Source organism: Macaca fascicularis, chromosome 2 (assembly GCF_037993035.2).
Source record: "Macaca fascicularis isolate 582-1 chromosome 2, T2T-MFA8v1.1".
Lineage (NCBI taxonomy): Eukaryota > Metazoa > Chordata > Mammalia > Primates > Cercopithecidae > Macaca > Macaca fascicularis.
The window spans coordinates 10,351,788-10,377,149 of NC_088376.1; the positions used below are offsets into that span (position 1 = coordinate 10,351,788).

At 45.1% G+C, this 25,362-nt stretch overlaps 1 protein-coding gene across 19 annotated transcripts in view; it reads right to left on the reverse strand.

Annotated features, from left to right (window-relative positions):
* The window catches only part of LPP (LIM domain containing preferred translocation partner in lipoma), a 724,989-nt gene extending 701,536 nt beyond the window's left edge, over nt 1–23,453 (reverse strand). For 11 of the 19 annotated variants that reach the window (XM_065539350.2, XM_065539352.2, XM_065539353.2 and 8 more), the window contains exon 1: nt 22,454–22,612. The gene's annotated coding sequence lies outside the window, so the exon portion shown is untranslated. Of the gene's footprint in view, nt 1–22,231; nt 22,301–22,453; nt 22,613–23,110 lie in introns of those variants that run through there. The other 8 variants (XM_074030779.1, XM_074030782.1, XM_065539344.2 and 5 more) reach the window with 2 other exon arrangements.
* Nucleotides 23,454–25,362: the final 1,909 nt, after the last annotated feature.

Sequence of the window (25,362 nt, forward strand, 5' to 3'; positions counted from 1 at the left end):
AGACTACTGCAGTGCTATACCTCCAGTCTAAATACAGTTCTGAACACACAGCAGGGGTCAATAAATGTGGGTTAACGGATTTTTTTTTAATTAGCTTAAGAGAGCCTAATGGAAAGACCTGAAAAATAAGTTTGTGACCAGATCAGGCAAAGGGGTAAGACCCAGCTATCATTCTGCAGTAGATCTAAAAATAATATTGTTCCAGGACAATCTCTGGTGGCAATGTGAAGCAGTCTGTGAGTCTGGGTGCCTGATTTTGACTCTACCTGACCTGACGGGCTGTACAACTCTAGGCAAATCTTTTCTATTTCCAGGCCTCATTTCCTCGTCTTTAAAAACATTTTTTTTTTTTTTACAAAAGAAAGCAAGAAATCCCAGAAGTTGAACTAGATCGTAGGTTCTCTTCAACATTAGTAATACCTGTGAGCTTCTTAGAAATGAAAATTCAGGGGTCCCGCCTGACCTACAGCATCAGAACCTCAGAGACGGAGTCCAGTACTCTCCAGGATGACCCTAACATTCCTTCGAGTTTGAGAACCATTAGACTCGATGACCTCTATGATCCTTCCAGCTCTATCACTCTGAGAACCTTATGCTTTCTCAATTCAACAGCATCAAACTCCTCCCAGTTTTGCCATTCTGATTTTGATCTGGCATGAACTTGGGTCAGCTGGCTCTCTCACCTGGTCATGTCTGATGCTTCCTCCTGTGATTAATAGAAAAGGCCCCAAGAAACAGACAGTATACTCCACTGCACTTATTTTTTCCATTTACCATCTCAGTGGTATGCATTCTGTCACTATATTAAAAAAAAAAAATCTACACGTACAAAAAAGCCCAACTATGAGCATTGTGGCATCCTGGTATTATCTTTTTAAAAACTGGAAAGGGATTTTACTCCTGAGGCAAGTCAGTATGGAACTGCTGTATTATCTGAAAAACGGGGCCTTCCTGAGCCCGGTGATCTCTTTTTAGTATAAAGCCAGTTGAAGGAATAAGAGAGCATTTGCATTCTGCACCAGAAATACTCGTAGATTAACAAACCATTGCTTTCTTGGCCCTTATATATCAAAACAAACAAATCCAGATCAACCTTACAAGTATAAAAACACACCCCAATGAGTACTATTTTCTCTGTGTTAACTATCAACAAATGGGCTGTTCACTGCTGAAATAGTGCCTCAAACTTTATTGTGAAATGAATGAATGTGCACCTTCTCAGTGCCAGCATGGTAGATGTAAAGATAAGCAAGTTGAAATTCTACTCTAGGTGGGGCGTGGTGGCTCACACCTGTCATCCCAGCACTCTGGGAGGCCAAAGCAGGTGGCTCACTTGAGGTCAGGGGTTTCACACCAGCCTGGGCAGCATGGCAAAATGCCATCTCTACTAAAAATACAAAGAAAACTAGCCAGGCCTAGTGGCAGGCACCTGTAATCCCAGCTACTTGGGAGGCTGAGGTAGGAGAATCGCCTCAACCTGGGAGGTGGACTTGCAGTGAGCCAAGAACCCACTACTGCATTCCAGGCTGAGCAACAGAGCAAGACTCTGCCTCAAAAAAATATAAAATAAAATAAAATTCTACTCTAAAGAAACTAAATTTGAGTCTAGTGTCAGCAGTGTCAAACCTGTCCATCCATCCAACAAATGTTCGCTATGTGTTTGCCAAGTTCTGGACTGACAGGAATGTCCTAAAGAAGTAAAAAGCCCAAAATAGGACAAGCATATTGATAACTACAAGAGAAGGTAAGAAGTGATCAGTGCCATGCAAGCAGTACAGACAAAGGGCCATGGAACCATAAGAGGAAGCGATTATTTCCTGCTTAGGGGGGATGGGCAGAAATCAAGGCTTGCTTCATGGAAGAGGTGGCATTAGTATGCTAGACCTTGAAGATCAATTGGGTTCAAACAGGTAATGATGGCAGGGCAGGGTAATCCAAAGGGAGAAACAAAGACAAGAGTGAGGGAAAGCAATGGAGATAAGGTTCCAGAAGTCAGTTGGGCCCATTCAATAAGACCATAAATGGCAGGATAAGGAAGATATACAGGGGATTTACGTCTCCAGGGTTCAGCTCCTTCACCCAGCCTCCCAGCTAGAGGTGTCCCTCCTCCCCCATCTCTCCAGGCTCCAGGGACAGAACTGCGCACCTGCTGCCTCACCCAGCGTGCTGTGCCTTCCCTGCTGCCTCATGCCTGCGTTCCTCGGGTATCAGTGCCTGCGCACGCTTCACTGCACTTGCTATGCCATGTCTTTACACTACTGTTTTCTGTAATTTATAAAACACATACTGCCCACGAGTTCGTATTTTTAATTCCTGTAAGAAGTTTCGGGATCCAATTTGTGTGAAAGTCAGACTGTAACATAATGTAGTATTGTATGATAAAAGCCTCCAAGAATAAAAACAGACAGTATATCCCGCTTATCAGATACTCAAACACTGGTTCCATTCCTGAGTGTCACAGATTTCCTCATGAATAACTCTTCTTTGTTTTGCATCAACTTGTCCCAGTCTTCTTGAAATAAGTTCTAAGGGGATAATTTCTTAATTTTCAAAGCTTCTTTTTCCAAACATTGATTGAGAACCTACTATGTTCCAGGCTGTGCTAAAAGTGGGCACAATGGTTCGCTTAACTTTCACAAGGTAAAACTGTGGTATTTTGTGAGGGTTAAGTCCTGTGAGACATTACTGATCGCTGAACCCCCTTTACAGATAAGGAAAAATGAGAGGAAAGGTGGAGGAGCCTGGATTCAAACCCAGATTTTTGGGAGTCCCCAGTGCTTGCTCACTCATTTATTCAACAGGGACAGGATCAAGGCATCTCCAAGATCCTTTTCTGACCTTCTCTGGGCTTCCAGCTTCTCCCAGTATTGTCACTTCACTTTTGGGGACCTCAGTCTCTTCCCCTAAGAACAAGGAGACTCAATGCACTTAAAAAAAAGTCACTTAAAAGTGACTTTTAAGCTCTGCTTTGCCAGAGCCCTTCAGGGAGAGGAATCAGGGGAAAGAAAAAAAGGTGGGTCCCATCCCGCTGGACTTCATCCACAGCTGCTCCAGACTACACAATTACAACATTATAGGTTGTAATAGGCTTTTCTTTCTTACTTTTTTTTTTTTTTTTTTTTTTTTTTTGAGACAGAGTCACTCTGTTGCCCAGACTGGAGTGCAACGGCACAATCTTCAGTTCACTGCAACCTCTGCCTTCCAGGTTCAAGTGATTTTCCTTCCTCAGCCTCCTGAGTAGCTGGGACTACAGGCGTGAGCCACCACACCCAGCTAGTTTTTGTATTTGTTTAAATAGAGATGGGGTTTCTCCATGTTGGCCAGGCTGGTCTCGAACTACTGACCTCAGGTGATCTGCCTGCCCTGGCCTCCCAAAGTGCTGGGATTACAGGCGTGAGCCACCGTGCCTGGCCTGTAATAGGCTTTTCTATAAGGAATCCTTCTCTAAATATTAAGGAATATGGGCCAGGCGTGGTGGCTTACACCTGTAATCCCAGCAGTTTGAAAGGCTGAGGCAGGAGGATGGCTTGAGCCCAGGGGTTTGAAACCAGCCTGGGCAACACAGTGAGACCCTGTCTCTACAAAAAATACAAAAACGTAGCTGAGTGTGGTGGCATGCACCTGTTGACCCAGCTACCCCAGAGGCTAAGGTGGGAGGATTGCTTGAACCCAGAAGGTCAACGCTGCAGTGAGCTATGATCACACCACGAGGGGGACTCCAGCCTAGGGGACAGAGCAAGACTTTGTCTCGAAAAAAAATAAGTAAATAAATGTTAAAGAAGATGAAAGTTTTAAAATGATTGTAAACTGGGTATCCTGGACTGGATCTTGACATAGAAAGAGGAAAGTAATGGAAAAGCTGGTGAAATCTAAATAGTTTGGAGTTTAGTTCACAGTAATGTACCAACTTCAGTTTCTTAGTTTTGACAAATGTTCCATAGTAATGTAAGACATCAAAAATGAGGACAAGTGGGTGAGTAGTACATGGAAATTACCTGTACAATTTTCACTTTTCTATAAACCTAAAATTACTCCAAAATTAAAAGTTTATTGAAAAAGCCAACAATAACCAAAAAAAATCATTTAGATAACCTCTATTATCTTTTCCAAATCACCGTCTTGTGACTTAATAAAGGTAACACATAATAACAGTGGCTAATATTCAATGGGCATTTATCAAGTGTCAGGCTCTGTTCTAAGGGCTTTATATGTATTAACTCATTTAATACTCACAGCAATGAGATGAGTAATTTTCTTATTATTATTTTATGGATGAGGCAACAGAGGCTTAAAAATACTGAGCAACAAGTTGAGGTCTTTTTGGCTGGGCCAGAATGCAAATCCAGGCAGCGTAGCTCCAGAGCTCTGGCCCTTAAGCACTACATACCTAGAGCAGAGCTTTCCAAATGCTTCTGGAATTAGGCCTATCTAACTAGGAATAGCCAAAGGACTAAAGGCAAAGGCTGAAAGGTGAGTAGTATGTTTAATACAAAAGAAGAGGAAGCAAAAAGGACTCTCAAGATGAATTCTTAGCTTCTGAAAATCTCTACTGGAGCAGAACCAAACCTTGCCAAGGTTACCAAAGGCCTCTCCATGTCGGAACGACATCCTTGGTCTTGTCCTAACTGTGCTCTGCCCTCTCTGGCATATCATCCTTGAAGAGTTGCACCACCAGTCCACATCATGCCCTCTGGTCAGCCACTTGCTGGCTGTCTGCTGACATTTTCATCCCTGAAGTGTCAGTTTGGGTAGAGAGTGAAATGAAACATGCAGGCTGTCTTTTCAAGGCCTGAAAAATAAGCTTAAGCTTTCCACATGACCGGTTTTCCTAGATACTCATTGCCCAATCCTAGAAAGCAAAAACCCCTCCTTTCCAATTGATAATATACCTCATGGACGGCTGTTTCCACTAAGTGTCAAAAAGAAAGCATCTCACCTCCACTATGGGATCCTTGACGACAAACTTGGTCTCACTCACCGAACAACAATACGATTCCATAAAGAAATGGTGCCAGTCTCTTGCAAAGATTTGTAGCTGGCCAGGACCACCACCCTGCAATCTGCACCTCCATTGCAATCACTTGTCTTTGGGAGGTTTCAGAGCGGACAGCATCCATAGGCGTAGCCAGAGGGAAAAAGGTGAGGAGAGAGGAAACTATCCAGATGGAGAATGAGAAAGGAAGATTTACAGCATTGAGGGTGTAGACAAGAAAGAGATAAGCTTGGGTGACTAAAAAGCAACAGGCAATAAAAAGAAAATGAATCCAGACGGAGTCAGGATGGAAAAGAACCAATATTCATGGAATGCCTACTGTGTGTGGGCATGAAGCTATGCTCACTGCAAGTGTTTCCTCATATTGCCAGGCTCAAAAATACATGTAGGATCAAGCAATCCAGGTTGACTGCAGCTTGTGTTGACTTAGTCAACATTAAAATTAAACATTTTCTAGTTAAAAGGCCCTGAGAGTACACATAGCGTAACCCTAACATTTCATACACAGATAAACTGAGACTCAGACTCAGAAAAATTTAAGCCCAAAATGGAATGAGAAATACAACCCAGGTCTTGCCATTTCTTTGTCGGTGTTCCTTTCTATACAGATATGAAAAGCAAAGCAGATATTGCTGAGAGGCTCTGAAAGAATTCACTGTTAGGTGAAATCTCCCATGATATGGCAGACCAGATTCGTAGATTATCCTGCACCTCATCTAGCATGTTCCATCTGCTGGTTGCTACCAGAGAGAAGAAAATTGGTAGCATTATTTTAAATGAAGTAGATGTCTTTCCAGGAAGAATATAAAAGGGTACCTTGCCTTATATGAAAAAGATGATTCAGATGAATAAGAATGAAAAATGAAGACACAGGTGATTCACCAGAATAAGAGAAGCTGGGGAGAAGGTAAGGTGGAGGAAGTGGTAGATGACAAGGTAAACGGAAACTAGACGGGCTAGAATGATGCTGTTCATGAAGAAGCTGAGACTCCCTTGGCCGGGCACAGTGGCTCACACCTGTGATCCTAGCACTTTGGGAGACTGAGGCGGGCAGATCACAAGGTTGGAAGTTCGAGACCAGCCTGGCCAATGTGGTGAAACCCCATCTCTACTAAAAATACAAAAACATTAGCCAGGCATGGTGGGGCACGCCTGTAATCCCAGCTACTCAGGAGGCTGAGGCAGTGGAATTGCTTGAACCTGGGAGGCGGAGGTTGCAGTGAGCCAAGATCACACCAGTGCATTCCAGCCTGGGCAACAGAGCAAGACTCTGTCTCAAAAAAAAAAGAAGCTGAGGCTGCCTCTCATAAGAGTAATTCGCAAGGCAGAGGCTCTGCCCCAAACAAAGCATGAGAATGAGAATATCTTACAGACCTGAGTCAACGATCACTTCTGCAGATGGGCAGTCACACAGCTGGAACAAAGCCAAAGACAGAAAGTTCCACACCAAAAAAAGTCACTGCCTCTCACTTCTCCAGATTCAGGCTATCCTGAATATTGGTCTACGTTATATCAATGTGTTAGGGAATCTCCACCAAATCGGCCATGTCAGAATTTCAGTTATTCTGTTCCTCGTGACTCCCTGGCCACCCTCCATGCCTTTCTACCTCCACACTCTATCTCCCACAAGACCCAGCACTCCTCCGTGAGGAAAGGCTGTCCTGGTTACACACCCTCCACTCCAGTTAAAGGACTCTATGTCTAAAATCGCCCACTTTACGTGCACAACTTTCAGACAAAGTAGAATTCTGACCCTGTATCAAAGTTACTAGGGTGAAAGTCTGAGTACCCCTTCTGGGCTATGGGAGGCTGGTGGCCAGGGTCCACAGCCCACAGCACCTTTCCCCAAACATATTACATCACTGAGCCCAATAAATGCTCCAGTAAAAAGGGTAGTAGGGGGGTGCAGGGGTTCTATGATCAAATAACTTTGGGAAACCAACCTTCTGGGAGGTCAGAGTGTACATTCATTTACTAAAGACTCCGAAAATCCCATGGTAAAGATACGCAATACTGAAATTTCCTTAATTTTGTTTAACTTAGACTTTTCCAAACTTACTTGGCTACAGGACCCTTTTCTTAACAGAACAGGCTTAACACTTTGGAAACGCTGTCTTACAGAATCACAGCATTCTAAAGGAGCTTCGTGCTCCTACAGCAGAGCTTTGCAGTTTTCACACTGGACTGTGTCCTCCTTAAGAGCAGGGACCTTGTCTGAATCAATGTGTATCCACAACACTCAGCAAGTGCCTTGCACACTGCAAGCCAATAATATGTGTTACACGGATAAACTAAACCTAATCCTCTCATTTCTAGGATGAGAAAATAAAACCAAATATGTCAGAATGACCTCTTTTATGGCTTCCTTAGTGTTTAAAAGAAGCCTCACACAGAGAATGTGCTCAATACCTTTTGAAAAATGAAATGTAATAGAATGGGATTGAAGAAAAGATTGAAAAAGTTTCTCAGTTATACTAAGAGCCCAAACTTTCTATAACATGATGGACTGCTGCCTCTTCTCCTCTTTCACCCAAGTGAAGTCTTCACTAGAAGAAAATTAAAATGATGAATCAAAAAAGGAAAACTGTAGGAAAACCAAAGGCCCCTTGGGATGGGAGGTGGGGGAGGTGGTGTTTGCAAACTGATGGGGATAAACAAGACCTGTCTGTATCTAATTTAGACTTAATAAGATAGTTTGCTGAATGTTAATTAAATACTCAGTGGTTGTTACCAACTGTGGTGATTAACTTAATTTTGAATTAAATAAGCAATAAATGCTTAACTGAAGTTCTATTAAATTTTACCCAGTGAGTGAGAAATATGAGGCTCTTAATTGACTTTAAACAAGATAGTTATGGCAAGTTAGTTGAATTTTTATTACCTGAAGATAACTGCCTTATTAAGTCTAAATTGTCTATTTTATTTGATAGGGAAATACATCATCAGTTCTTCTCATTTACCAAAAACATGTCAAAAGAGGTTCACAATTGGTCTGAAATGCTTGGGTTGGGATTTATTTCCTGATCCTATTTTAATATTAAGTTTATTCATTTAAGAATGAGTTTAGACTTAAGCATTAGAGAGGTCTAGGAAGGAATTATAACTGAAGAACCAGGTGCCCATATTTTCTAAACCAAAAATCGGGGCTCTGATTTTTCAACACAGACGCAGTCTATAGATGGTATTAACATCACGATATTGAAATTTCCAGCATGTCTCCATGGTTTAAAAGGCTACAGACACAAAACATTTAAAATCATTACTGTTCAAATAAATGGTTGGCTCTGCTACTGAACAAGCTGTATGGTCCTAGGTAATTAACCTCACTTTTCCAGACCTCAACTATCACACATGTTAAATGAAGAGGTTGGAAGTCACTGTCTTTACTCATTTATTTTTTTCTTCATAGTATGTGCAGCGCCTAGAACAGTGCCTGGCACAGAGTAGGTAGCTCAATAAAGGGTGAGAGAATGAATGAATGCATAAATAAATAAATGTAAGCAACTCAAAGCATTAAACGTTTTTAGCCCTTTTATATCAAGCATCTTCAGCCCAGACTATTTTTAAATATTGTCATTTGACAATCCATATAAAAAGAAGCACAAACAATAAACCACTACTTGGGAAATTTTTTTAGTAATTAAAGAAATGCAAATTAAAACAATAATAAGATATTTCTTACATATTAATTTAGCAAAAACAAATGCCAAGTTATAAAATTAAATCCTGGTAAGTGCACAGAGAAACAAGTAGACTCACACATTGCTAATGAATGTGCAAGTCAGTAGTCTTTCTGAAGGCTGACTGGCAACTGATCTGAAAAGTAATAGAAATAGTTGGGACTTTTGTGCCTATAATTCTTCTCTGGAAGAACTTAAAAATTATTTAGCCAGTCAGCAAACACGGGGTCTACCATAGGGCATAATTTGGAGAAATAAAAAGAAAAACAAAGTGGGTGTCTTATTAGCGAATGGGTTGACAGAGAATCCTAAAAAACACACACACACACACACAAAGATAACATTTTTCAGTTGCACTGCATGGCAGGCCTCTTTGTGTGTGTGTGTGTGTGTGTGGTGGTGGAGTCTCGCTCCATTGCCCAGGCTAGAGTACAGTGGTGGCACAATGTCAGCTCACTGCAACCTCTGCCTCCTGGGCTCAAGCGATTCTACTGCCTCAGCCTCCCCAGCAGCTGGGACTAAAGGCACGTGCCACCGTGCCCAGCTAATTTTTGTATTTTTAGTAGAGACGAGTAGAGACGGCGTTTTGCTTTGTTGGCCAGGTTGGTCTCAAGCTCCTGACCTCAGGTGATCTGCCCGCCTCGGCCTCCCAAAGTGCTGGGAATACAGGCATGAGCCACCGCGCCCGGCCAACATGGCAGGCTTTGAGGCTTTACTACACTGACTATAGAATTCCTTCCGCAATCATGTTACGTAAAAGATACTATTAAACTCTTTTACAGATGAGGAACTGGAGGTTCAGAGAGGCTAAGTAGCCAGTACACGATTATATGGCTGACAATTAGCAGAGCTATAATTTAAATTCAAACCTTCTAACTCTCCAAACCATCCATGTAGTTTCTACTACATCCCTCAGCGATAACCACATAATGCAAGGCACAAAAATTGTAACCACTAGAAGGAAAAGTCAAAGTGCCAAGAAGGTACCCAATTAGGTCGTGGTGTGTTTTTTTTTTTTCCCTAATTTCTTAAGCTATTCTTAAAGCTCAAGTCATCATTTATTACTTCAAATATATTATTCATTCCTTCATTCATTCATATGTTCATTCAATAAACATTTATTAAATTATTTATAGCATCTCAGGATTTGCAGCAGATGCTGTGGATATGAATATGAACAAAGGCTAGAGCCTGACTCAGAGATCTGCACAGGCAGGGAAGAGGAAGAATTTGGCATTGCAATAATAGAAAACTTAAGTCCTGGTTCAATGTTTAACTTGCTTGGGTTCTGGGCAAATCATTTAACCTTTCCCAGGCTCAAGCTCCTGATTAAACTTGGACAATAATAATAACCATCCACAGGACTACTGGTATGATTTACCTGTAATTTGTAGGAAAACACATGGCTATCTGTAAAGCCCTATAAGAAATGGCAACAGCAAGAAAAGTATTATGCTATGTGGATGGATTCCATTTTGACTAGGATCCTGCAAGCTGGGTCAGCCTACCAACATCTCTCAGATGAGTAAGCGTTAATTTATTGGCAGCAAAATGGTTATTCCATCACTACTCTGAATGAAGTACAGGCCACCATTCTTAGAGCTCAATCATCCATTTTTAATTCTCTCTGCCTTTTGTCTAAAATAATCCTGAGGAGCCAAATGGATAAAGCACTCCCCGGTAAGATTGTTCTAAGTCTCTTTCCCCGGAATTAAATTTAACGACGACAAGAAGAAGAAGGAGAAGGAGAAGAAGAGAAGAAGAAAAAATCAGGGTTGATAGGTCTTAAAGACCTTATAGAGGAGTTTTCAACCAATGCCTGAACTTTCACAGTAGCAGTTCAGTCAGTCACTGCTTTAATATCTCCAGCAATTAGAGATTCGATAACTCCAAAAAGAGCCAATCTCATCTCATTCAGAATCAAGAGATGTCATGGAATCCTTACAAGATAAAAAAGGGTGGAGATCTTCCTTGACAAGCAGTTCTCTCAAAAGCCGTATGTTCTGTCACCCGTCTAAGACGCTGGGCAGAGGATGAGATCACCTCAGTGTTATGCTGGGACCAGGGCTGTGAACTTTGCACGTGTCATTTTCTTAGGGGCTGAGTCTCCCCTTCTGCAAAATGAGAAGACTGGGTGACTTCTATTCTATCTATGAGTCATCTCTCATATCGACTGCCTCAACCCTAATTCAATTTTGCTTTATCATTTGCCTGGGCTGTTGTAGCAGCTCAGACAGCTCCTGCTGTCTCTAGCACCTTCGCCTTCAATCCATCTAGCACACTACAGCTGATCATTTTCTTAAGGCACAGATGCACTCATCTCATTGATCTACTTGATGCTCCTTTCAGAATGCAGTCTCAGCTTCTCGGTACAGCAATCAAGGTTTCTCTCAATGTAGACCCTAACCCATCTCCATAGCCTCTCTACTATGCAGTCCACCTTCATGACTGATTTTTCAAGGCAGCATGCACTTTCTCACCTCCATGTCTCTATCCATGTTATTTCTCCCCCTTAAATATCCTCTACCCCACCAAACAAATTCCCACTTACCCTTCAATGCCCAGTCAAATGACAATCTCTTTATCTGAGTTTCCCCAGGTCCCTAGGGAGTTACCATCCAATTAGAGCCATCAGACTTTTTTTTTTTTTTTTTTTTCCTGACAGTCAGGGTCTCACTCTGTAACCCCAGCTGGAGTGCAGTGGTATGATCATAGCTCACTGCAGCCTCAAACTCTGGAGCTCAAGGGATCCTCCTGCCTCAGCCTCCTGAGCTGCTAGGATTACAGGCATGCACCACCACACTGGCTAATTTTTTTATTTTTATTTTTTTAGAGATGGGATCTTGCTATATTGCCCAGGATGGTCTTGAACTCCAGGCCTCAAGTGATCCTCCTGCCTCAGCCTCCCAGAGTACTGGGATTACAATGTGAGCTACTGCACCTAGCCCCTTCAGATATTTTTTGCATATACTTCTATGTACTGTCTTGATTATTTATGTGACCTCCTGGAAGCTGAGACCACACTGCATTCATGTTTCCATCGTCAAAACCCAAGTAACATATCACTAATGCTTTCACAGATGCACCTGACACATGATGTCAAATGAATACACAAATGTGTCAAATTTATGGAAAGAATGTTATCTTTAGGGTCCTGTCCAGCTGTCACAACTGGAACCCTAGATATTCTCCAAGTAAAGCTATTAAACTATGACCAAGAAGAGAGATTTCCAGGGTGACAATGACCACTTACAGGAACACTGACCTATCTTTCACCTTTTCTAAGAAAAGGTGTCACTTACCTGCCTGGCCACGGCAGAACTTGCCTTTCCCATGAGTCAGGGCACACCCAGCCCTGTGGGTGGCAACTCTTTATTGCACTTCCTGAAAATGATTCGTTTTCATACCAAACAAGACAGAAGCTCCAGGTGCCAACCAAGTTATTTTCTTCCTTGAACTAAACAAGAACCATCTTCAGTGGAAATTCACTAGGAAGTACAAGTGCAGATGACTCTGCATAATGGAAATGAATTTCCACTGTGACCTCTTGGCACAGAGTTTAGTAGAGCATTAGGCTTCCACAGTTACAGGTAGAGATCGTTATCAAGATGGGTCACTGGATGGAAAATAATAGATTCAGGAGCCCAACTAAAGGACACACATGAACAGAGAACGAATCTTATTTCTTAACTCTCAGTAGCCAGAGCAATTCAGCTGCCTGCTGTGTCCTGGTCTAAGCCTTCCCATCCTTCAATGTCTAACTGAAGACTCAGCACTTCCAACAAGCTCCAGCAATTCACAAGTCCATCAGTCCTTCACACATGCCTCTCCCATGGCACTCTCTTATATTATAGATATACATTAACATGTTTTTATCAACCCTCATAAACAGTAAGTGCTTACTATCTTGACATACCCCAAACAGACTTAAATTCCTTTGCCTCCCAGGTTCAAGTGATTTTCCTGCCTCAGTCTCTCGAGTAGCTGGGATTACAGGCACCCACCACCACACCTGGCTAAATTTTTTTTTTTTTTTTTTTTTTTGTATATTTAGTAGAGATGAGGTTTCATCAGGTTGACCAGGCTGGTCTCGAACTCCTGACCTCAAGTGATCCACCCACCTCAGTCTCCCGAAGTGCTGGGATTACAGGTGTAAGCCACCAACCCTGACCACTCAGCAGACATTTCGTGAGCACCTAGCACCTCCCCTAACGAAAAGAGTGGATGTTTGTTGAGTCCTTCCCTTCCACCTGGCCTTATGCACATTATTTACACTACCTCACTCAATATTCACCTATAAGTAGGGTGACCATATAATGTATCCTCCGAATCAGGATACCTATGAGAGTAAAAAGGAACACTATTGATACCACTGAAGTCCTCTGCAAGTTGACAGTTGTGCTGCTGGGTGGTGGTCTGAGTAATTAAGGGACACTAACAATGGCTTTAGCAGGAAGGGTGCGTGCTGGAGGCAGGTCAAAGCATCCTCCTTTAAGGTCAGTGACCCTGACCTGCTCTGATCCTCATGCTTATCTAGCCCATGAAAGGTTCCCACACAAGTTTCTGAAGAAGACCTGGTTTCGCCTTCAACACCAGCTTTCAGTTTGAACTACAGAGGGATCTCCAGCTATGATGCAAAGCCACAACACAGGCGATTACAACAGCAGAAGCAGACCCTCCCCAGGTAACAGATACAAACAAAACCCAACAGCAGGTGGGATGGTGGCAGTGGAAGAAGGGACACTGCACAGCCATCCACTGGTGACAAATCACCTCTTTGCACAATCTGGAAATGCCCATGAATGTCTGTGGCACTCGTCCCACTTTGGGGGGCACACTATACTCAGCCATGGTGACCTCATTGATAAGTGATCTAAAAATGAATACATGGAGAAACCAAATAGTGCTGTGACCACCCAGGGAGCACCCTGTATTAAACAGCACAGCGAGGACTTGAACTAGGAGGTGTCTGGGTCTAAATCCCTTAAGCCCCATAAGCGGAGTAACGTGTCATCACTGTATGCCAGATGCCCCACTGGGCGCCCAGAATCGGCCACATGTACAGACTGCATTACCGCTGACAAAGCGCCGTCACCGAAATGCCCCTGATTCTCACAAATGCACTGTGATGTATCGCAGGATCTCCACTGAAAGGTAATTTAGGCTGAGGGATGTTCCAGAACTTGTTCAAGATCACAGGGCTTGTGGTTAGCCCAAACACAGATCTTTGTTTTCCCTACACCAAAAATCCCTGGTATTGCCAAAATGATCCAGTATGGTGAAGCCCAGATCCTTGAACTCCCCGGTCCCAAATCTGATTTTTGGAAGGCAAAGCCTCGAATAGAGTCAGCTAATGCTACTAATTAGTACTAGTGAATAATAATAACTACTTCTCAGCTGTGTCAAGGGCTTGCAGGGATGTTCACATCAACTACGCTCATTTGCAAAAGTTAAGGAACAAGACAGGAGTTTTGGAGAGGGGGATTTGATACTTACTCTGCCACTTAAGGCCCTGCACCCCAGTTAGGAAAGTTTTATCACCCTTGAACTCTTGACCACTATCTGCAAGATAAGACTGATCTAGCCAACTTGTCTCTTGTATTATAATTGGGAACAAAGTAATAAAAACACTATAAAATGCATTTGCTATATTAAAAGTGCTGTGAAGGCTATGAAATACTCATGGATTCTGTGAGATACGTTGTGATGGGCAGGTTTAATAGGGAAGGCAAACACAAGAGGATCTACCTTGTAATGGATCTAAGACTATTGCCTAAAAACCTTTAGGCAAGCAAAAATAAGTAAATATTAATGGAGAACGGTAGAGAGCAGGAGCAGGGAGCTGTCAAAAGCAAGGAACCTTGATGTTAGCATGGAGGCACAGCTTGGTTCTCGCAAACAAGCATCCACGGCAGTAACACAAATGGCAGTAACATCCATGGCAGTCACATAAATAAATCCCCAGACCACACACACTCAAACTGAACCATCTTAATCTGATTACTTTCTAAGTATGAAGCACAAGTTTCAAGCCTAAGATATGATAATCTCCAAGTAACATCCTCTCCTAAAATTCTCCAAAGCAGAGAAACCCCTGGTGGAGGGTCGAGTGGGGAAGGAACATGCGAGGTACAGCAGAAATTGAGAAGGAAAAATACCTGGAAACAGGGCTGGCCTGGAAGTAAAGGCTGTGACCCAACTCCACGTCAGCCGACAAGGGTATGATTGAGCAAGTCTGTCCCTTTGCTGGGGCCTCAGTTTCCTCATCTGCATAACAAGGGATCATTCTGACCAAGAAGGCCCCAGTCCATGCTTTGCTGGCAGCTTGCTGCTTCTCCTGTTGACTACAAACTTTGGTGTACATGAAAAATATTCTTTTCCCCAGCCGAGGCTGATAAGCTGTCAAACAAGTAGAAGGACAAAAGCTGGAATTAGGCTACCTAATATTATCCTAGCAGCAAACAGTTTCTGGAATCCATTTTTCCCTCGCTACTCTGCTGACCTGATACAGGCCCGTTCCTCCTGTCCTGGAACACTTCAGCAGTCTTCTAAGTTGGGACTCTGCCTCTGGTCTTGACCTGCCCTCACTCTGCCACCAGAGCTCTTTGAAATACAGATCCAATGAGGTCCTCCTTTGCTCAAAATAATAATAATAATAATAAAAGCCTTCCTGCTCCCTCCCACCTCTGCCATCATCCTTAGCTTGGTCCATCAGCCCTTTATTAACTAACCCTCCCTAGCCAGCCCCATCTCTCACAGTGATCTCCAAACACACATTTATATTCCTCAAACACTTTTAGGCCTCAGGCCTGGGCACATACACCAAGGTCCCTATGGCTAGAAAGCTCTTCCACTCCTGTCCACCATGTAAACTCCTATTCACTTCTCAAAACCCAACCAAATGTCTTCTTTTCCACAGGCATTCGCCAGTTCTTCTAAATGACTGGTCACTCCTTTCTCCACGTTCCCATTAGCCCTTTGCTCATTACTTTATTCGGGCCTTAGCATCTTCTCTTTCAGTTTCTTTCCTATGATAGAATGAGGACTCTGGAAGGCAGAGCCTATCTCAGTTTTCTTTGTAACCAGTATCTAGCATTTCTGGCTGGCATACAGTAATCGCTTTGTACACAAGTACCGAACTTAATACATGAAATTGAGTTGTATCTGATCACAGATATGTGTGAGTTGGAAGGGTTAAGGAGTCTGGAAATTGCTTCAAGGCACAAGGTAGATTTTGATATTGATCCTAGAATCACAGGTTTACAACAGGCAGAGACAGAGAGGCTGGAAACTCCAGGTAGATAAAACAGCATAAGAAAAGGCATGGATTAAGAAAACAGAGGGTCAGGCACAGTGGCTCACTCCTGTAATCCCAGCACTTTGGGAGGCCAAGGCCAGAGGATCACCTGAGGTCCGGAGTTCGAGACCAGCCTGGCCAACATGGTGAAACTCCGTCTCCATAAAAATACAAAACTTAGCCAGGCATGGCAGCAGGCATCTGTAATCCCAGCTACTTGGGAGGCTGAGGCAGGAGAATCACTGGAACCTGGGAGGCGGAGGTTGCAGTGAGTAGAGATCATGCCATTGCACTCCAGCCTAGGCAATAAGAGTAAAACTACATCTCAAGGCTGAGTGTGGTGGCTCATTCCTGTAATCCCAGCACTTTGGGAGGCAGAGGCAGGTGAATCACGAGGTCAGGAGTTCAAGACCAGGCTGGCCAACATGGTGAAACCTCATCTCTATTAAAAATACAAAAAATTAGTCGGGCGTGGTGGTGGGCACCTGTAAGCCCAGCTACTCGGGAGGCTGAGGCAGGAGAATCGCTTGAACGCAGTGGGTGGAGGTTGCAGTGAGCCAAGATTGCGCCACTGCACTCCAGCCCAGGCGACAAAGTGAGACTCCATCTCAAAACAAACAAACAAACCAAACAAACAAAAAATACTCTGTCTCAAAACAAAAGAAAACAGAGGAATGTTCAAGATCACCTATCTGTGTGAGGGAAAAGTGAAAGAGCAGTTGCAGCTGCAATTACCCTTAGCATAGTTCATCTCATAACCCTCAACTCTACACTCCCAGTCCCCCAGTCTTCACTCTGCTGGCAGGGACTGCCCCATGCCACCTGTGCCAGCAACAACAGGCTCCAGGTTCTGGGGCAGTAAAAACAGTCCTGCTCCCCCGTGATTGCTATCCTGTGGCTGCAGTGAACTATTTTACTCCCTCTCTTCATCAAGCAAGTATTTCTGGAGTGCCTACCATGTGTCAGGCACTCTTCTGGGCATTGGGAATACAGCCATCAACACACAGACATCATTGCAATCCTCAAGCAGCTTATTTTAAAGTGGAGAGGAGGCAGACATGCAAATATGTAAGATGAAGTGGCGATGCATGCTTATTTGTGTCCATAAACATTGTTCATTCACCAAACAGCTACTGAACATCCTGGCGTCTGTCTCCTCTCACACACAATAAACAGATTATTAATGCCTTTATCTGTGAGTGGCCAAAAATGTAGATGGCCCACCTGACTCAGGTAGGTGACAGGAAGGATTGCAGGTGATCCCTTAGAGCCCTGAGCCAGAAAGCTCTGCTAGAGGATGCAGAAGTTATATGGTTCAACACCAGAGAACATATAGCACTGTTACAGGAGCCGTAAGATCAAAGGCAATGACTGAGTCTAAGACTCCTTCACCTCCCCACTCTGTTACTTTATTACCCCAACTGCCTGTCTACAAGGATAAATTACATCCTTATCACAAGGGACTGGGGAGGGGAGCTCTATTGAGAGAGGCAGATGATTTGCTAGAGAGGCTTAGTCCTTTCCAGTTAGGTTTGGGGACAGACAACACCCGAGGTAGCATTGTAAGAGAGAAAAAGGGGCCAGGACAGCACCAGTGTGGGACTGAGAAGCCCGTTTGCCCACATGAATCCTCAACTGTGACCCCACTAGGGCTCCATGAATGTGGGCTGAATTAAATTCCAGGGAAGAAAACAGACAAGCAATGTCGATTTGAGCTTTTCATGCATGTGGGCACAGAAAAGAGTGGTGAAGAGGCTACAAAATCAGGCAGAAGTTTGAATGTCTCCTGGTAGTTGTGTAACCTGATTTCACCAAATTCATTTTCTCATCTGCAAAATGAGACTGGTACTCAAAAAACCTACTTTAATGAATCAATATGATAATTACACAACAGGTGGTAAGCATTGAAAAATATTTCAAAATTATATTACTATTTAAAAAGAATGATAGGAAAGTAAACATCTTCTAACCTCAACTCTGTGGTTTACCTGCTTCCAAACATCAATCCCTACAGCTACCTATCCACCTACCAATCTCACTGATGTGACCAACATCTAGAATGCACCCGCCTTTTTCTCCAAGCCTCCAGGCAGCCTACATCAGACTTCTGCAACACACTTGAAATCCTTCCACCCTTCCCCTTGCCCTCAAGTTCTCCGCCTCATATGCTCCCTCAAGCCAACAGATTTTCACCCAGCTACTAGCTTCCTGCATGCAGCAACACGATTATATCTTCCCCTTCCTCACGTCTACCAAGTTTCTTCTAGCAAAGCACAGCCCTCCAAAGCCAGATTCCAGGAAAAGTCCCACCCACCAATGAACATACTCAGCTTGGAGCCTCTAATTGCAGCCCAAGGTCAAAGTCTCAGGTTCACTCAGCCTACAAGTGGTACAATGCCTCCTGCATTACCATCCAAATAACTACTCCCACAGAGATGACTCTAGAGACCCTGCCCAGCCTTAATCTCCTGTGAATCTCTACAGAACCACTTAATGGCCCCTATCGAGATTAATTTAAACCTTACTTATTAAAAAGTAAAGGCCCTCTTCTTTCTCCATTTTTCCATGGTCCTCTTCATGCCTGGCCATTCAAAACACAGCCTGGAGAACACAGCAGCTTCTCCCTGCTTCTGCATCTGCTACTATCTTGCTAATAGGTCCTTCTCTCACCTGTCCTTCTTCCACCTGGACAACTCCTGCTCGTTCCTAGAGGTTCAGCTCAGACACCCCACTCTCTATTATGGCTTCCCTGAGAGTGAGCCTTCTCGGTGAAGAGCAGCCAAAACTTACCCCATAAAAGCACTTGATACGTGGACATGCCCCACTCCACCTTTCTCCCTCCCCCTCACACACACCACACACTTGTGTGCTCTTCAAAGGCAGGGACCATGTACAGCTCATCTTTGTACGCTCAGGGCCTAGACAGTTTCTGGTTCACTGTAAGCAGGCTCCAACCCCTGCTTTTACCCTGTTACCTGCCATTTTCTATCTCCCTGTCTTTTTTCTGTTTAATGCAGCAAATCTCTGGGCTAAGGGGGCTACCCAGTTCTCATGAGTTACACTCTGCCCGTGTACAAAATCCCCATCATTCCAGCATCTTCAGCATAGTTCTGAAATCAAATCCCATCTAACTCTTGCCCCATTCCCAATTAACCCAGACTGGCTCCACAGCAGGGTAAAGTAACATGTCATCACCAAGAAGCAAAAGTTCTGGGTTGTAATTTTGAGTACATCTCTAATTAGCTATATGACCTTGGGCAATGGTTAAAATAAAGGTGACAGCAGCACTAGGCCTCATTCTCAGGGGATCTTTGAGATTCAAATGGAATATCTGATTGGAAAGTGTTTTATAAAGTGCAAAGCACTGTACAATCATAAAGGACATGATGAACAATTGTATCAAATTGAAGCCATTGACTATAAGATGTGCCATTATCAACTTAGAATGAACAACTGCACAACTATGGCACATTGTGATAAGACAACCACATTTCAGTGATATTAAAATGTGAAAAAAGTGTGTTTTAGAATTGATTCAATACAACTTATTTGTCTCAATAAAATATAGGAACCTGCTATAAAATTTTCATATTTGCCAATGGCACATAATACGGATCCAGTAACCTATGTCAAGTAAATGAACAAGAACCAATTGATAATACTATTTTTCTTGCGGGGGCGCCCATGGGGGGGAAATGGAGTCTCAGTCTGTCAGCCAGGCTGGAGTACAATGGCGCAATCTCGGCCCACTGCAACCTCTTCCTCCCAGGTTCAAGCAATTCTCCTGCTTCAGTCTCCCAAGCAGCTGGTACTATAGGCACATGCCAGCACACCCGGCTAATTTTTGTATTTTTAGTAGACACGGGGTTTCATGATGTTGGCCAGCCTGGTCTTGAACTCCTGATCTCAGGTGATCTGCCGGCCTCGAGCCTCCCAAAGTGCTGGGATTACAGGCGTGAGCCATCGCGCCCAGCCAATAATATTCTTAGGCCAAATTATCACCTCTTTCATTGGAATTGCGCAGCAGAAGGCTTCCCAATGCCAGTACCTCCCCTCTAAATCATGTCTCAGCATGCTCAAAACCCTCAAATGATGACTTTAAGATATATCCAAACTCCTTAGCCTGGCATTTTTAAGGCACTTTATAACTAAGTTTCCTCTCCCCTCCATCATTTCCTGGAACTGTCTTCACCAGAATGTGTCACTCCAAGAAAGATCCTACTCAAGTCCGGGCCATAGCAATCAGCTCATCAGCTCAACTTCTCCTCCCCCTGCGTACACTCAAAACCAACTCTACGCCCATGCTACTTACAGAGAGCCTGCCTCTGAGGGGACTGCCTGACCCTAAGGCCCCAGGCTTTTATCCCTACCACTCAGATTAGGTAATCCCATCTGAAGTGCACATTCTAGACTACAAAGGTTTGGGTGTTGGGGTTGCGGGCTGCATTGCAGAAATTAAATGCAAAACTACATAGTCTTTTTTTTTTTTTTTTTTTTTTTTGAGAGGGAGTCTCTGTCTGTCACCCAAGCGGGAGTGCAGTGGTGTGACCTCAGCTCACTGCAACCCCCGCCTCCCGGGTTCAAGCGATTCTCCTGCCTCAGCCTCCCGAGTAGCTGGGACTACAGGTGCCCGCCACCAAGCCCAGCTAACATTTTGTATTTTTAGTAGAGACAGGGTTTTGCCATGTTGCCCCGGCTGGTTTCAAACTCCTGATCTCAGGCAATCCGCCCGCCTCGGCCTCCCAAAGTGCTGCGATTACAGGCGTGAGCCACCGTGCCTGGCCCACACACTTTTTCCTTTAACTGCCCCCTGGTGCTGGCAGGAACTGTGCAAGCAGAAAAACTGGTGACGAAGTAGAGAAAACCCTATTGGGTGTCCTAACCCCCCACTGTCCACCATTATTGACCTTAGACTGTAGGTCTAGCACCCACCATTGTGGACCTTTACCTATTCTTCTATCTATAAGAGTTGAGGCAGGGGGAGGATGGGAGAGGGAGTTGGATGATTTCTAAAGGTGCCTATCCACACTTTCCCTTTCTTCACTTTAGGCTTTCTTAAAATGCACATGTGCAGGGAAAGGTAAGCCATTAAGTCATTAACACCTTAGTGAGAGTGAATTTTACAGGAAAGGCAAGACATTTAGAAAAAGGGGAAGGAATAGAAACAGAAAGGGGACTGAAAACACAGGCAAGTGAGTTTCGTACTAGTAAAAGTCCCAGAGAAGACCCTGAGTTCTCGCTGGTTGTTTTGTGTTGGGGGAGGGAAAGCAGTGGATCCCTTCTAAGGGAAAGGAAGCGGGAGAGATTGTTCAGTTCTCCTAGGACTCTGAGGTTCCAGAGGCTCTGCCCCGTCCAAGCACCCAGGCACAATTCCACTGATTAGCTCATCTCATGTCACAACCTCCCCCATCCCCAACTCCTTGCCTCCAACTAAAGAATATTTATACTTTCATCTCCATTTCCCACACTACTTAGTCTCCTCTGGCCCACAGTCCCTCGAAGCGATGTCTTCCTCCAAGCCGCTAGCTGGCTTCAGGAAACTCCTCATCCTTCAAAAGCCCCATTAAGTGCAGGACTCTCCAAAGGGCCGTCCCAGGGACCAGAAAATCAAACTCCTTCCCTGCAACTTCCTTTAACTTTGTCCATGCCTTTCCTCCAGCACTTAGCACTTTCTACCCTAGGCCAGGTTTGCCTCCTAGGTTCCACAAAGTTCCTGGAGGGCAACGTCCAACACACCCAGCGCAGTGTCTGCCACACACAGGGTGCTAGAGAAATGCTTAGAGAAGGGAACTGAAGTCCGGAGTCAACTATTTGAATTACGGTTTGGCCTCTACTAAATAACTTCCGGGCGACCCTCCTTCTCTCTGGGCCTCAGCTGCCCCAACTGTAAAATGGGAGGACTTGGAGGAGTGGGTCTAGGCCCTTTCCGCTGTGACAACTGTGATTCCGCGAAAGCTCTAAGCGGATGGGCGTGGCCCCGCCCCCTGGGCGCCCAGAAAAGTCCGGGCAGGGGGCGCGCAAGGCTCCAACCCCGCCTAGCCTGGGGTCGACGCTTTCGGAAAAACTCTGGGTCCCCCTCCCCCATGGCGTGCACCCCGTGATTGGGCCGCGGCCGGCACTTCCGCACAGCGGGCCAGGCCAGAGCACGGCGCGCGCCCCGCGCTCCTGCCACCCCGGAGACGCTCGCGCCGGGGGAGGGCTGGGGGTTCCCGAGGCGCCCGCGGGCGGAGGGTGAGGGGAAGGAAGGATTTGCAACAATACCTCAGGGAGGAGGCAGCCGGGGCAGCGGCGGCGGCGGCGGCAGCGGCGGCGGCGGCTGGAGGCGGAGGCAGAGACAGAGGAGGAGGTGCCCGGGCACTCCCCCTCCCATTGTCCCCAGCCCCGGACAGGCCCTGCCCCGCGCCCCACACTGGCCTCCTCCAGCGCGCCGCCCGCGCCCAGCGCCCCGCGCCCCGCGCCCCGGGCCGTGCAGCCAGCCCTTACCTTGCAGCGCCCGGCTGTCCCCCGATCGCTAAAGCTACTTATCCCGGGAAAGCTCGCGCGGGACCCGGGAACGAACCCACAGACAAAAAGTGAAACTTCGGCAGGGCTGGAGCGGCTGCTGGTTGGTGCCTTTCCCCCTCCTTCCTCCCCACCGTCCCCACCCCCTCCCCGTGGTCTCCCGTGCGGTGCCCTGAGCGCTGGAGGCTGACGTCAGGGGCCTGAATTCCTGACTTTGCCTGCACGCATTTGTCCATGTAAGGTATGGGAAGGCGTGTGCCCGCGGAGCCGCCGCGCAGAGCTCGCCTGGCGGGGGAGGGGAAACCCGCAGCCGGCAGTGGCTTTGCCAAAAGGTGGGCGCACCGAGGGCATTGCATTTCCTGAGAGGAAGAGGAGGAGACGCGGGAATGCAGGGAGCTTGCAAAGGAGGAAGGGAAAGAGGGAGATGTGGAGACTTTACCCCTGCTAGAGGAAGAGGGAGGAGACGTAGGAGGAAGCGGCCGCGTCAGGGGCTCCTGGAAAATGGAAAAGCCTGCGTCTGCTATTAAGGCGTCAAATTAAGGCACTGAGCTTGAGTGGAAGAGATCCAGCCATGAAATCCCCTTCCAAGATTTTCCTCGTGAGCCCCGCCCTGGATTCCCAGCAAGACTGAAAACTTACAAGGTGTCAGAGCTGGCAAAGACCAACTTCCAACCCGTCCGCTTGGCACGTGAGGAAACTGAAGCTCTCCGAAGAGAAATGACTTGTACAGGGTCGTCACTCAACAGATCGAGGAGCAGGCCCAGGTGCTCTGCCTCCCACTTGGGTTGCCGCCTCCAGGAAGGGCCCTGCCTTCCTTTTAGCCCTGAGCCTTGAAGCAGGTTAGATGTCCGCAGGCTGCGCAGACCACCCAGTGATTTCTACTGCTCTTGGCCCAGAGCCAGTTCCTGGAAGGTCCTGGTTGACAGTGAGCCCTGAATATCAATGACAATCAGTTGCTCCAGGGCAACTTCCTCTGTTCTGTGCTCAAATATATGAATCCCTGGAGTTTAACGTTTACTTCTGAGCCCCGCCCAGAAAGCTTACTCTGTGCTTATAGCTTCAAAAAAGTCTGCGAACGGGATGAACTGGTTTGAATACAGACAATCCTGTTATTGGAAGGTTTGAGTTGGATTTTTTCCCCCCTCTGACATCTGTAAGGGTGAACGACGATGAGAACCACCACTTACTGTGTTAGGGGATTATGACGTGCAGCAGCCATTGCCTGGAAAGCACTCCATGCCCTGAGACTTCCTTTCCTTGTACTTCTCTCCTATTAATATCTAAAATCATCCCTCATGTTAGCATATAATGAAAGCAGTCTCTCACCCGGCTATTGCATCTTCAGGTGAGTTAGATAGGACAAAGCGTAGTCCCCCGCTTTACACTTCAGGCAAAAACTTAAGGAACGTTACTGGCCCAGCACCTGTCTTCCCCTCCTCCCATACGGGTCTCCTGACTAATCCCTTGATCTTTCTATACCTGGCCCTGACCTCTAGCAGGACATAATTCCATTCATAACTGTTGAGAGTACACCATGAACTACCGATTCATAAAAACTCCAAAAAGTGGGCCTTCTGAGGATGGATTTTAGTGGGATTCTTTTGACCAGGAATTAATAATGTAAAAACACACGTTATTGGATTTATTAAGCACCTTCCTTGTGCTTAATAAGTGTTTGAATTCAGACATTTCAGGGGTAAGACTACTTAACCTGTTCCTAACAACTGTCTAATGTTCACATACAAAAATATGAACATGGTTGGGCGTGGTGGCTCACACCTGTAATTCCAGGACGCCGAGGCGGGCAAATCACCTGAGGTCAGGAGCTGGAGACCAGCCTGGCCAACATGGCAAAACCCTGTCTCTACTAAAAATACGAAAAATTAGCCGGGCGTGGTGGCGAGCGCCTGTAATCCCAGCTGCTCCGGAAGCTGAGGTAGGAGAATTGCTTGAACCTGGGAGGCAAAGGTTTTAGTGAGTCGAGATTGCGCCACTGCACTCCAGCCTGAGGGACAGAGCAAGACTCTGTCTTAAAAAAAAAAAAAAAAAAAAAAAAAAGAGAGAGAGAGAGAGAGATAAGGTCGAGAATAACCACTCATTCCACAGAATAATAAAGAATTTATCTCTTTGCAACTAACATAGTTTGAAATGGGAGATATGAGCTCTTAGAGAGATTTTTTTCTGGGGTTTTAAAAAGGTCAGATCCTATCAAAACACAGTTCACTCACTCAAACATTTCAGCATACTCACATTCTGAGTACTAGGGTTTACTATGAAAAGAATTCCAGTGTTACATGAAGTAAAAATGGATTATCTCAATTCTCATGGAATATAACGGGACTTGCCCAGCATTTCCTTTCTTTTTCCTTCAGTAACCCACTTATAAAGAATAATAGGGTCCTAATGAGGATTAAGATTTAATAAAGTATAATTAGAGTTGTTCATTTCTTCCATCATACACATTATAAGAGTACTGTGCTGGATCCAGAAACGCTACTAATTATGTTGAAAGTGCTGTATGGGTGTGTTGGGGAAGATCACTGTTTCTCCTCCTGAAATGTTTATGAATTGCTCAGGTGAGCGTGGTGAGCATGGTGTTAGCATGAACATCATATAAGATTAACTACAAAAGATAATTTTGACTCGTGAGGAACTTCCCAGGAATATAACCACCCAAGTCATAATCTGGATGCTTAGTGAACCACATACAGCGTTGTTGTCAGTGCTAACCCCACCAAAAGCCTCATTCCCATTGACTGTTCCGGTTTCTTTCGTACTCTTACTTTTCTCAACCCCCTGTTACGACTTTCTGTGTGCAGGGGCTTGCACGAAATGGGAAGGTTGTATAAATTTGCACTCAGTGGTAGAAAAATACTGGTTTACCAATTCAG